The sequence below is a fragment of the Sus scrofa genome, chromosome 1, assembly GCF_054392235.1.
Source record: "Sus scrofa isolate SSC_HxYL_T2T_F1_AM1 chromosome 1, Sscrofa_HxYL_maternal_Yorkshire_Landrace_v2.0, whole genome shotgun sequence".
Classification (NCBI taxonomy): Eukaryota; Metazoa; Chordata; class Mammalia; order Artiodactyla; family Suidae; genus Sus; species Sus scrofa.
The window spans coordinates 159,685,004-159,699,044 of NC_139383.1; positions in this window are offsets into that span (position 1 = coordinate 159,685,004).

Below are 14,041 nucleotides of genomic sequence, written 5' to 3' on the forward strand. Positions count from 1 at the left end.
TTAGCCTGCTTATCTTTAGGCAATCACAGATTCACATTCGGTGTCTGAAATATACAGAGGGATACCTTGTACACCCTTTATCCAGTTCTCTGAGGGGAAAATCCTATAACCTTATAGTAAAACATTATAATTATGATATTGACATTGACGCAGTCAAGATACAGACACTTGCCATTGCCACCGCATCCTCATGTTAACCTATAGTAAAACATTGTAACTAGGATACTGACATTGACCAGGTCAGGATACAGAGACTTGCTCTCCCCACCAGCATCCCCATGTTGTCCTGTTGTGGTCACATGTGCTTCTTGCCTGTCCCCAGCCCATCACTAACCCCTAGGAACCACTCATCTGATCTCTGTTTTTACAATTTTGTCATTTCAATCATGTTACATAAACAGAATCACACGGTATGTGAACTTTGGGGATTGACTGTTTTCACATGGCATAAAGCCCTTCGGATCCATCCAATAATCTGAGGATTTGTTCCTTTTTGTTGCAGAGCTGTGTTTCTTATCATGGCTGTACCACAGGCTGCTTAACCGGTCAGCATTTAAGAACATCCAGGTTGTCTCTACTTCCTGACTGCTACAAACAAAACATTTGCAAACAGGTTGTTTTGTGAGCATACATTTTTATTTCTTTAGGATAAATGCCCAAGAATGAAATTATTGGGTCATATGGCAGTTGCTTGGTTAGTGTTTTTAAAAATTGGCAAATTGTTTCTCCAAAGTGGCTATACCAATTTACATTCCCACTAGCAAAGCACGATCATTTCTCCTGATCTTTATCAGTGTTTGGTGTTGTCATTATTTTTTATTTTAGCCATTCTGATAGGTGTATAATACATCATTGTGATTTTAATGTGTATGTCCCTAATGGCTAGTGATATTGAGCATATTTTTATGTGCTTATCTGCCATCCGTATGTCCTCTTGGGTGAAATGTCTATGTCTTTTGCCCATTTTCTAGTTGGATTTTTCTTCTTTTACTACTGAATATTGAGAGGTTCTTAAAATAATCTAGATATTTAGCCTTTGCCATATATGTGGTCTGCAAATTCGTTCTCCAATTCTGTATATTATCTTTTATCCTCTTACTAGCACAACAAAAGTTTTTAATTTTCATGAAGTTCAATTCATCCATTTTTCTTTTTGAGTTGTGCTTTTGATATCAAGTCTAAGAACTTTTGGTTGTCCCTATATTACAAAGACGTTCTCTTACTTTTTTTCTGACAGTTTTAGTTTACATTTAAATTATTGATTAATTTTGTATCAATTTTGTATAGGATGTAAGGTTTAGGTTGAGATTTTTTTTTTTTTTTTTTTTTTTTTTTTGGCCTATGGCTAGCCAATTGCTCCAGTACTATTTGTATCTCTTTCACTGAACTGCTTTTTTTTTTTTTTCCTTTCTTTCTTCTTTGGCTGCCCTGTGGCATGTGGCGTTCCCAGGTCAGGGATAAGATCCAAGCCAAAGTTGCCACCCAATCTACAGCTGGGGCAATGCCAGATCCTTTAACTACTGTGCTGGGCCCAGGCTCAAACCTGCACCCCAGTGCTCCAGAGATGCCACCGATCCCATTGTGCTACAACAGGAACTCCTTCACTGTTACTTTTATACATTTTCAGAAAAATCAGTTGAGTGTACATTGATGGAAGGGCGTGTTTTTATGGATTATCCATTTTTTTTCTATTGATCTATTTGTCTATCCCTCCAAAACATACTTAAATAAGTTTTAAGATGTCTAGCCAAGCTTAAATATAAAGCGAACATCATTTTGGGAAAAAAAAAAAAAAAAAAAAAAACAGAAATAAGTGGATCTGAAGCAAGTTTCCAGGCTAGAAACAGGGAGAAGAAACTAGAAGCCCAATTCCTGTGCAGTAACAGGACAGGAACACTCCCATGGGTGAAGGGAAAGGAGAGCCACCCTGACTTCAAGAAGTGAGGTAGGCTCCCCAACCAACAGGGGCTGATGACAATTCACTCATGTCCAAGAAGCTGCATATCCATGAGAGCAGGAGGAAGCAGAGTAAGCATCAAGACAGACTTGGGCCAAGTCTCTTTCTAGCTCAGGGGTTAGATCTGCAGTGGCCCCAGGATCAGCAAAGAAGCAGAGCCCCAGTAGAAGACCTGGATCAGGACTGGGGAACAGAGGAGGTGAGTTCAGAGAAATCAGGAAGAAAAAGCAGACCACTGTTGCAGAATTCTCGTACAGAATCTCGTACAGGAAGCAGCGTTTATTCGTGCCCGCACTGGCTCAGCGGATTCATATCCAAAGGCTGAGCCCCGAAGGCAGCGGAGTGTTGCCTTATATACCTCTGCTATTTTTCCCACCAGGTCTTGGTCCCTTTGCCCCCCTTATAAGGTAACATACATTCTGTAAATTCTGATATATAACAAGGATAGTTCATGTTACAGAGCTCCACCTGTGCACAGCGGTACCAGTTATGTCATATTGCCACAGAGTTGCACATGCCCACAGATGCTGGTGGCACACGTTGCCTTCCCTTTGTTCTGGGAGCCCTCCCACCACACCACCAATAAAATTTCAAAATGGACATCAGCGGAGCAACACAGAGAACAAAGTCAGCAGTCAAGGCATGAGATCACTTCCAGCAAAGTGGAAAAAGTTAACTTCAAAAGGACTTTAAAATAGACATGCATAAGATTCAGAGAAGTAAAGGAAAGAATAAGATCCAAGCATGATTCATAACCTATTGCCACAATAATTCTGTATAACAATCACAAAAACATGCAAAATCTTGGTGACATAAAAAATAAATGTTCATTGCTCACGTGTCTGGGTGAGTGGTGTGCTCTGCTGATCCTGCTAGTAATGAAAAATATAAACAAATACACACCTAAACACACAGCAGTGAAAATAAAACTTTTCATTAGAATGATGGCAGATTTCAAACCAGACAATGACATATTATGATCTGAGTATTGGCAAAAAGACGCTACCAGCCTACATTTCTGCATCTACACAAACTGTCACTGAATAGTAAAGGTGGAATAGAGGCATTTTCAGACATAAAAAAGCAATATTTTGTTAATCACAGAACCCTCACTGGAAAAAAAAAAAAAAAAAACCAAACTACCAAAGAAGGTACTTCAGTAAGAAATAAAGTAAAAATCCAGAAGGAAGAAGCAGGATATGAAAAATAATAGCCACCTGATGAATCAGTAAAATAATATTGATAAATCTAATTACCAACTAATATTTGGGTAAATGTTCAAAAGAAAGAAATTAATAAAAAGACTAAGTTTTGAATTTTAAAAAATAATAAAGCAAAAATTCTAGACCTATGCTATTGCCAAACTGAGGGGGAATTTTTACAAATTCTCCAAGTTGACCTTGGCGACTGAGAGTTTAAGGACAGCTGCTCTACACACACAGAAGGGGGGCAGAAGGGGGGGTTCACAGCAGAGTCAAAGTGTGCTGGGATCCTCATCTTTTTCTGAGGGAAGTTAGAGATAAAGAATAAATTTAGATTTAATTAGAAATTTGTCCATCTGCTTAGAAGTATTAGACAAGTGTTTGCCAGGTTTTTGAAGCCATTTAGGGCTATTTGAACAATTAGCATTACTAACAAAATAAACTTGTGCTCAACAGAAGATAGTATATTTTGCCATTAAAAGTCATCAAAGTAAGTTTCTCGAATCCTGAATGTCTTGCAATTACCTTCTAATGTATTTTGCATATTTTTAGACAGAAATAACTTCCCATTTACAAAGTGAATAGCTCTGAAAAGAGTCTGCTGATGCTTCTGGTGGATTTGAATAGTGATCAGGGCTGGGGGAAGTTCAATGAACCCAGCAGACTTCACTGGAAGCCTTTTTTGAACAGAAGTATTTTCTTTCCCAGCCAAGTGTGTTTCTGACACTGTTTGGCCACGTAGGCATCGGAGCCCTGTTGACTATTGTGTGCCCTATCTTTTTTTAAGTTGAAAATCAGCGTGGCTTCTCCTATACCTTGTTATTTACAACTTTATGTATAATAAGAAAAGGCTTTAAAAGTGAGGGAGGGGGAGTTCCCATCGTGGCGCAGTGGTTAACGAATCCGACTAGGAACCATGAGGTTGCGGGTTCGGTCCCTGCCCTTGCTCAGTGGGTTAACGATCCGGCGTTGCCGTGAGCTGTGGTGTAGGTTGCAGACGCGGCTCGGATCCCGCGTTGCTGTGGCTCTGGCGTAGGCCGGTGGCTACAGCTCCGATTCGACCCCTAGCCTGGGAACCTCCATATGCCGTGGGAGCGGCCCAAGAAATAGCTAAAAAGACAAAAAAAAAAAAAAAAAAAAAAAAAAAAAAAAGTGAGGGAGGGTTCGAGGCAAGTTCTAGAAGGGGGCAGATAGGCAAGCACAAATGATTATTACTGTTATTTTGTTATTTTACAATATTTTTTTCTGACCTGGCAATAGTTATGCCCCTATCCTCTACATAATATTTGGGGCAATGTTAAGAAGAGAACTTAGCCATCACATGACCACAGCGAGCCCTTGTACCTTCTTCTTCAAGCATCAGTATGATCAAAGTGGGCATCCACGGAGCACTCGGTCTGGGTCAGGCACTGTGCAAATTGCTGTGTGCACACCATCATTCTCCCAAACGTTTTGCTCTTGAGGAAATGAATACCCAGTGCTGCAAGCCTCTTGTCAAAATCACACAGCTGAAGCAGGCAGGTCCAGGATTCAGACAAGCTGTCTGCCTCGAGAGCTGTGGTCCACTCAGCTAACACTGTTGTCCTTCTCCCTTCTCTGTTGAAAGATATATATTACTATTCTGCCTCTTTTTTTTTTTTTTTTTTTTTTTGGCTGCACCTGTATATGTGGAAGTTCTGGCCCAGAGATCAAACCAGAGCCACAGAAGCCACCCAAGCCACCACAGTGACAATGCCAGATCCTTAACCCGATGTGCCACAAGGGAACTCCTATCCTGCACATTTTTTTCAGATGATTCAGTGCAGCTCAGAAATGCTAAGCAGGTTGCCATGGAACAGAGCTGGAATCTGAACCCAAGTCTGTCAGACTCCAGAGTGGCTTTCTTCACCTTTCATTGCTGCAATTCTAACCATATCAGGATAATCAAAGGAATAAGGTGGTTCTGAACGTGATAAAAGAGCAAAGGAGGACTTCCAGGTCCAGATGGCAAAAAAGTACATGTGATTTTTGCCACCTGGCTCTTTTGAAGTCCTGGGGGATAAAAGTAAGGACGATCAAAAATAAGGAAAGACTAAAAAAGATAAAAGGATGGCGGGAGAGAGGGGAAAAAGTGATATTCTTTACATTTAGTAATTTTTTCAGTTGTTTCCTTACACTTCATTTGGCAGCAACACATTTTTTTTAACAACTTGCTGTTATCAGCCCTTTTCAAAGTAGTAAACCAAAATTTAGTGGAAACAACCCTTATTTTCTATATGAATATAGAACAGGCTTACAAAATATTTAGTTAAATCACACCATTATAATAAAAAGCATAAACTAGCATAAACATGGTCAGAAACAGGCACAAGTGACTCTGGGTGAGCACTGGGGCCAAAGAAGGGCGGGGCAGGGGAGAGCCAGCGTGCCTTCTGCAGACAGCAGGGACCCCCCACCTGCCCGAGAGAAGTCCAACAAACCCAACTCTCTCCGCCCCTTCCTCCCCCGCCCAGACAGTAAGAACATCAACTCGGAATTATTTTTCTTTAAGCCGCCGTAAACTTTAAGAAAAAAAAAAAAAAAACAGAATTGTAGCCTCTCCAGCGTCATCCCCCTAACAAAATTGCTGGTTTTGGTGATCGCGTGCCAGCCCCTGGAATTGACTTGCTGGATCACGTTTCATTGCAGCTGCGCCTCCAGGCAGATAACCGCTCTTATCCCCACTGTGCATCTGGAGAGTCGGGGCTGGGGGGCTTAGTAGCACGTCTAGTACCACGTCTGGTACTACGTCCCGTAACATGGCCGGTACCCCGTTCCATAGCAAGTCCAGTACCGCGTCCTGCACCATGTCCCATACCCCGCCCCGTACATCATCCCGTACCCCGTCCCATGCCCAGTCGCATACCGCGTCCTGTTCCCCATTCCGTACCACATCCTTTACCACGTCCTGTACCCCGTCCTGTACCCGGTCCTGTACCCCATCCTGTACCACGTCCTGCCCTGTACCACCTCCCATACCACTTCTTGTACCATGTCCTGTACCCTGCAGTGGACGGGGGTCATCTGCAATGTCAGGGCTGACACCACAGCTGACATTCTCAGCCTGGGAACCAACTCATGTGCTCCTGGCAAGACCCCCCTCATCCATCCCTCCCAGAACGTGCCCAGCCTCCCCACAGCCATGGGCCTTGCTATCCACCAGCAGGAGACTTCACCTGGGACCTCCTCCCCAAACTCTAAGCCCCAGAAGGTTCTGTCTCCCGCTCTGTGACTCCAGGACTCATTCCCAGTCCTCCATTTCCTCCACTTCTGGCCGACTTCAGCCCCTTCCTTTCACTTGCCTGATGCTCTCCACCAAGAATGCCCTGCCCAGAGAGAGAGATTTATTTTATATACCTTCTATTAGTTTTATTTCCCTAAGAGCCCTAATACATATATGGTCATAAGTATTACACATATATATAAATAATATCCTACATATATGTATATGTGTGTATTTTTAAAAATCATACAGCAATTGTAACTGAGCAGGGCCCCATGGGGCTCCCGGGCACACAAGCCTTTCTGGGTCCTCCATTGCTTGTTTTCAGGGAATAAGCCTCAGCCTCCCTGATCTTCCCTGAGTTACAAAGGCTGGTTGCTAATCAGGGAAGGGAGGGGATGCAGAGACCAGGGAGGAGCAGTCAAGAGACGATAGTGGGAGTTCCCCATCGTAGCACAGCAGCGGAAAGGAATCCAACTGGGAACCATGAGTTTGTGGGTTCAATTCGTGGCCTCACTTAGTGGGTTAAGGATCCAACGTTGCAGCTTGGATCCCATGTGGCTGTGGCTGTGGTGTAGGCGGGCAGTTGCAGCTCCAATTAGACCCCTGGCCTGGGAAGCTCCATATGCCACGAGTGCAGCCCTAAAAAAGCAGCCTTGGGGCAGGGTCCTGGTTCCTCTTCAAGAAATATGCACAACAACATCTTTGAGCCTTTTTGCAGAACTAAAACAATGGAAGAACCACTTGATGAAGCATTCTTCATTTGGGGAAGAAAGAGGAGCACCAGACCCAGTCCCCAGTCCTGGAGCCACTAAACACCAGCAAGCTTTGAGAAACAATGCAAGCTTGCCTCTACCCTGATCCTTATCTACAGCCCTCCCAAACTATAAAACCACCTCCTAATCTCTCCCAAAGGGGACACAGTCTTTAAGGCATTAGCCTGCTGTGGCCCCCTTTTCCTGGCAAAGCAATAAAGCTATCTTTTTTAGTTTCAGCAACACAAGCATAGTATTTCCTTTGTGCCTGTGACTCAGTGTTGGCTAAATAAACTGTAGAGGGACCAGAGTTATACAGACTCCAACAAGATGTCCCTTACAGGTCTTAGCATTGGTTAAAAGTCTCCTATTTAGTGTTGTCAAAATTACCTAAAGGAGAGAAACTGATCACAGTTTCAGGGGGTCTATGGGAGGTTATTTTGCCAAGAATCTTTGCCTGAAATGGACTGTTGGACTTAAAGCCCATCATTGTTTTGGAGAGACCTTAACTGCTAGAGAGAAAGGAGCCAGAGCCATGTTAAGGGGAGCGAACCTCTTATCGGGTTTGTTTGGAAATTTGGGAAGGGATGTTCAATGAGTGGATGGCAGTTAGCGGGAGTGATGGAGTGGGGAGAGGCGACAGGGCTGGAAGGAACTATGAGTACCGTGGGATGGGGTCAAAGGGCTTGGCCATGTGGTTTCCTGTTAAGTACAGTTAAAAATGAAATCTCTCCTAAAATCACGATTCCTGTAAACTAAGAGTTTCATGTCAATTTGCACCTGTGCTGTTGGGTTGGGTTAATCTCATTGTAGTGTAAGTTTTCTTTTTCTTTTTTCTTTCTTTTTTCTTTTTTTCGGGCTGAATCCACAGCACATGGAAGTTCCCAGGCTAGGGGTCTAGCTGGAGCTTCAGCTGCCAGCCTATACCTCAGCCACAGCCACAGCAACGCTAGATCTGAGCTGTGTCTGCAACCTACACCACAGCTCATGGCAACACTGGATCCTTAACCCACTGAATGAAGCCAGGGATCAAACCCACATCTTCATGAATACTAGTTGGATTTGTTTCCGCTGAGCCACAATGGGAACTCCCCCCCCCCCACTTTTTTTTTTGCCACACCTGTAACATGCAGAAGCTCCCAGGCCAGGGATATAAATCGATCCACAGTAGAGACAACACCCAATCCTTAACTCACTAGGCCACAGGGAACTCCCTGGAGTAAGTTTTGATAAGTGCTGCTATTTGTGATTAAACAGTAATCACTCTAAAAAAAAGGAGGGAAATAGGCATGGTAGCAAGTCTCAGAAAACTAGTTTTGTATTTTTGTTGTTTCACTCTGCTGCTCATGTTTATATTTTGCTGTTGTGTTTATCTTTAAGCCTTTATCACCAAAGGAACTCAATAGCCCCACCAAGGAGCAGAGGCAGGGCCTTTTTGAGGGCCTTATGTTTATATTGCTTGAGTAGGGGGAGCTTCAAGAAAAACGTAAAATATTGTTCATTCTAAACCTTACAACCACGGAAGACATTGCTCCCAGGGAGGGCCTGTAAGAGACCCACAATGTCATGCCTCATTAAGATCGCCCCCGTTCTGCTCTGGTCCTTCCTGACCCCAGCTCTTTCCATAGTCAGGAATCCCTGAACCCTCTACCTTCTGAAATACACTCTTAATGCAAACGTTCCCTCATTTCTCATCGAGTCCATAAAAGTTCACAGCACACCTGTAACAAATGCCAGCCCCCCAAACTCTCCAAAGCAAGATCCCTGCCCCTGCTGAGTTTCCGAGATGCTCCCCAGATATTCCAGATGCCCAGGGCTGTGCATCCAGCTCATCCAGCACCTTTCAGAGGGTGCTGGGGTCTGAACTCAGGCTTGAAGGTGAGTAGGAGTTAAATAAGTAAAAAGGTAGAAAAGAATTGCAGGCAAAGGAGAAAGAACAATCCAAGAACTTAAAGAATAAAATAAGCGGTAGCAGTTATCATGAGACTGAAGGCAGCCAGTTAAAAAGTAGGAGTCAATAGAAAACACATGGACGCAAATCAACATCCTGCCACACATGCACACATCTGCACACACAAGCCCCTTCCCCCAGAAAGAGGGGGGCTCTCTGTGAGGTCATCTCTTCCCTACCCCCCGTACCTGCAGCAGAGCTATTCATAGCCTCCCTAGTGACCTATAAGTCCTCCAGCTGCCAGGAGCTGTCCTTTGCTCTTAGAAGGGCAGCAGGATAGGGACAGTGCCTCAGACACTAACATCAAACAAATGGGGGCGGTCAGAGAGGGGCAGGGAAGAGAAGCAAAGCTATTGGTAACAGAAGGCTCTTTACCTTTTGAGCCTTCAAATTTTAGCAAAGTCATTGCTTCCTCGGAGAAGACTGACAAAGTTCCCTCTTGCTGGTTCTTATGACAGCTTGCCTGACTCTCTCCTTGGTAGCACTTATCTCTCATATAATTATCCACATATCTGTGTGGAACTTTGATTATGAACAAATGAATGGAAGGAGAGAGAAACAGAGGAAGGAGGGAGGAAAGGGGAGAGGGCTGGATGGATAAGTGGATGGATGGATGGATAGATAGATGGATGAATGGATGGATGAATAGATGGATGGATGGAGGGAGGGATGGATGAGGGATGGACAGATGAATGGATGAAGGGAGGGATGGATGGATGTTACACTGACAATGCAATAGTCCAAAACCCAACTCAAAAATTAAATGCTCTGGAGGAGATTCTGTTCCTCTATTGATCACTGAAGAGTTGTCTGTGTGTGGCACTTATAAGTTCTTCAGAAAACAACTCACAATTTTCTCTCTTACCTAAGTCAGTATCCTTGAAAAAGGCCCCCCAAAGGCCTTCATTCTGCTTACAGAAAATCACACTGAAGAATCAAACTTAGTCCAGAAATGATCTGTGGAGCTGATACAACTGAGATTTTTTTTTTTTTCAAAAGTTCTGGCTGGGAATGAGACTTAACTGTTACCCACAAAAATGTGCTATCTTCGCACCACACCATAAATCTGCACACTTGCAGGACAGACAGACAGATCAGCCCCTGTTCCAACAGTAGATACACGCATCTTGTTTGAATTTCTCTTTCTGTTTATACTGTCCGGGCCCAGGTCAGATGGTAACCCAGGGTCACAGTGTGTGGTCACAAGCATGAAAGCAGCACGTCCCTGCCCCCCACAGTGGTAGCCCCACATCCTGTAAGGAGCTGAATCCATGACCCCAGCTCCAACTCGGCCCCCTTAGCTGCCCTTGGCTCCCACTCAGAGATTGGCGACTTCTTTCAGACCTCCAATTCAATGTCTTAGAGCTCAACACGGTGCTAGACCACCAATAGAAGACGTCACATTAACGTGAATTTTCTTAGTCAAAATAAAGGATTTTACTTCAAAGCCACAGTCCACACAGGGTGCTGGCAAGACCAGCAGCACATGTGCTGAATGAGCCTCTCCCCGGCTCCTCTAAGGTTCCTGTTGGGAAGGACCTGGGCCAAGCCAGGTAGAGGAGCTTGGTCTTCTCCCCCAACAATGGACGATGGACAACCCAGCCCAGATATATTAAATCCCCGTTTGTCTGCTCCTTGTCCCTCAATCCAGGGGATTTGAGAATGGCAACCCTTGGCCATTGGCCTGTTTGGGTTTCTGGGCTTTCCCTGAATGGGGCCTCTCACAAATTGCCTTGGCCACATCCTGTCCAACCAACAGATCCATCACCGGCTCCTGGATACTGCACCCAGCTCCAGGCTCTGAACTCCAGGCCAGAAGGCCCCCCATGGTGTGGAATCCAACTCACTTAGAGCTTCCTCATTCCCTCCCAAGGCGCATACATGGTGCATGGTTCAGGAAGAAGAAACAACCTCAGTCCAGTACAGGCCACGGTGCGCTGGGCAGGGGAATTTAGACATGGTCTTCATGCAACTAATGGCCTGAACTTAGCCAGAACACAGATTGGGACTTGAACCCATGGTTTTAAATTAGAATCACTCACCCTGTGTCTGGACTCATTGAGGTTCAAGTCTTCATGTCTCCGTGCAGAAGGAATTCAATGAGAGACAAAGTGATAGGCAAGAAATAGATTTATTAGGATAGGATGCTTGTGAGAGATGCAAGCAGGCAGGCAAGGAGACTCTGCCCCGAGGATCTGGTGGGCTACAGTTTTATCCTCCAAGGGGAGTTGGGGGTCAGAAAAGTCTGCCTCTTCCTTACTGGGAGTAGCAGCTCCTCCTTGTTGTCTGTTAAGGGGTGTATTCAAATTAGCAGAAGGGTGGTCCTCAAACTCTTGCCCTTGGTCCGAATCTGAATGCAGGCCTCATCCCATCCCCCACCCAACAACCTGAGGCAATTCTTGCACTTCCACTAGTTAAGCAAGTCTGATGGCTTTTTTTGAGCAATTTATTTACTTACTCCCACTGTCCCCTGAGTTTTCCTTGTTATCCATGGTCCTTTATTGGGACCTCTAAACCTACCTGTGCCTGCTCCATCCCTATCACTCATGGTGATATTCTGTCCAAGAAGTTTTAAATACAAGCTAAGAATGTGCAGCTTGATAATAGGAGGGTAAGACTTGCGGCCAAGGGAGCTGTAGGCTCAGGGATCAAGAACAAGTGCCTGGAGGAGTTCCTGTTGTAGCTCAGCAGGTTAAGAACCTGACTGCTACCTATGAGGATGCAAGTTCAGTGCCTGGCCTCACTCTGTGGGTTAAGGATCCAGCATTGCCTGAGCTATGGTGTAGGTCACAGACACAGCTCTGATCTGGTGTTACTGTGGCTGTGGCACAAGGCATCAGGTGCAGCTCCCATTCAACCCCTAGCCTGGGAACTTCCACATCCTGCAGGTGCAGCAATGAAAAGAAAAAAAAAAATTAAAAAAAAAAAAAAAAGAGCCTGGAATGAACATCAGAAGATCTGCCTCTGCTCCAGGTCCTCACCAATAATTAGTGTATTTACTTTTAAATGTTAGCCATTCTAGCGGATGTATGTGATTTTAAGTATTTAACTGACTAGTAACCACGGAGAGCACTTTTTTCATATAATTATTAGACATTTGTGTATCTTCCTTGGTAACACTTCTACCCATCTTTTGTTCATTTTTATTGATTTTTTTTTTAGGGCCACACCTACACCATATGGAAGTTCCCTAGGGGTTGAATCAGAGCTACAGCTGTCGACCTACACCAGAGCCACAGCAACACAGGATCCAAGTCTTGTCTGTGACCTACACCACAGCTCATGGCAACGCTGGGTCCTTAACCCACTGAGCAAAGCCAGCTGAGTCACAACAAGAACTCCCTGTTTGTTTTTTATTAGTGAAATATAATAGGTGTTTTTTTGGTTGGTTGGTTGTTTTGTTTTGTTTTTGGTCAAGCCCACAGCATGTGGAATTCCCAGGTTAGGGATCGAACCTGTGCCACAACAGTGACAACCCTGGACCCTTAATCACTAGGCCACCAGGGAACAAATTCCTATCATTCTTTATATAATCTGCATGTAATATTGCATGTATACTGTCATTTGTCAGTTATATTTATTTCAAATTCTCCTAGGGTTTAGCTTGCCTTTTTATTTCACTGACAGTCTATTTTTCTGAGAGGAAATTTGTAATTGATAATGTCATCTAAACTTTCTATACTTTTACAGATTTTTTTTGTTTACTTATTCTAATTACCAGACGAGTATTAAACTACATTTGTCTTTAAAAAAAAAAAAAAAAAAAAAAAGAGCTGCCTCTGCCCCACCCAGGCCATGTGACCACGGACAAGGCGAGGCCTGCTGAGGGCCCTTGTTCATCTTCCCATCAGACACAGGGACATAAACTAGTGTTTGGCGCACAGAGGCCCTTAGGGAATAAAGGAGAGATGGCTCAGATGACAACTGGGAGAGGAAATTTAGGTAGATGGCGTCAGCATGATACTTGCTTCTCAGAGGACTGCGTCTTGAAAAACAGGGCCTTGCTCCCATCCAAGACCTTCCTCCGCCTCCACTGGAAGGGGTCCCAGGAGCAGGTAGAGGTGACTCAGGCCGGCTAAGGCATAAGGGAGTCCACCAGAATGGGCAAGAGCCTACTTTGGGTCCCAAAAGACACTGTTAACTGAAGTCACCTCCCCAGGGTGGATGCAAGTTGAAAGAAGATTTATTTTTATTTTTTTCTACTGTAAACCCTATTAAACCTTTTTTTCTCCTCCTAACATCAATAAAAATTATTTTCCAAAACAAGTTTTAAAATGTTTTTTGAGGGCATCTTAGAGACTAACAAAATCAAGGCCAAATTTACTGGGAGTCGATGGACCTGTGGGGAGGGACCAGTGTCCCTGGCCCTGGTCTGGAGCCTTGCTCTGGCATCCCCAGGCAGACAGACGAGGGGGCAGAGGGCCACCGCCCCACCAGATGTCAGGAAGGCCCAGCCCCTAATACTGGCCAAAACAGCCTCTGGTTTCCCATTTTAACTCTTTTTGTTTGTTTTAAGAACTAAAGCAGGAGTTCCCATCGTGGCAAAGCAGAAATGAATCTGATTAGTATCCATAAGGATGCAGGTTCAATCCCTGGCCTCGCTCCAGAGTTGCCATGAGTTACAATGTAGGTAGGATCTGGCGTTGCTGTGGCTGTGGCATAGGCCAGAGGCTACAGCTCCGATTAGACCCCTAATCTGGGAACCTCCATATGCCGCAGGTGTGGCCCTAAAAAGATTAAAAAAAAAAAAAAAAAAGAACTAAAACATACTTTCTTATTCTAGGCCACACAGCCAATGGGAACAAAAGTTATCATCAGAGTGAAACACATGCTAATGCACTGGGAACGTTCTGGAGCACAGGTCCTGGCCCCTAGGTGCTGCCCTCTATGGTCGTGGGGGGTGTGGGGGGCATGGGGGATGTGTGGCATGCCCCA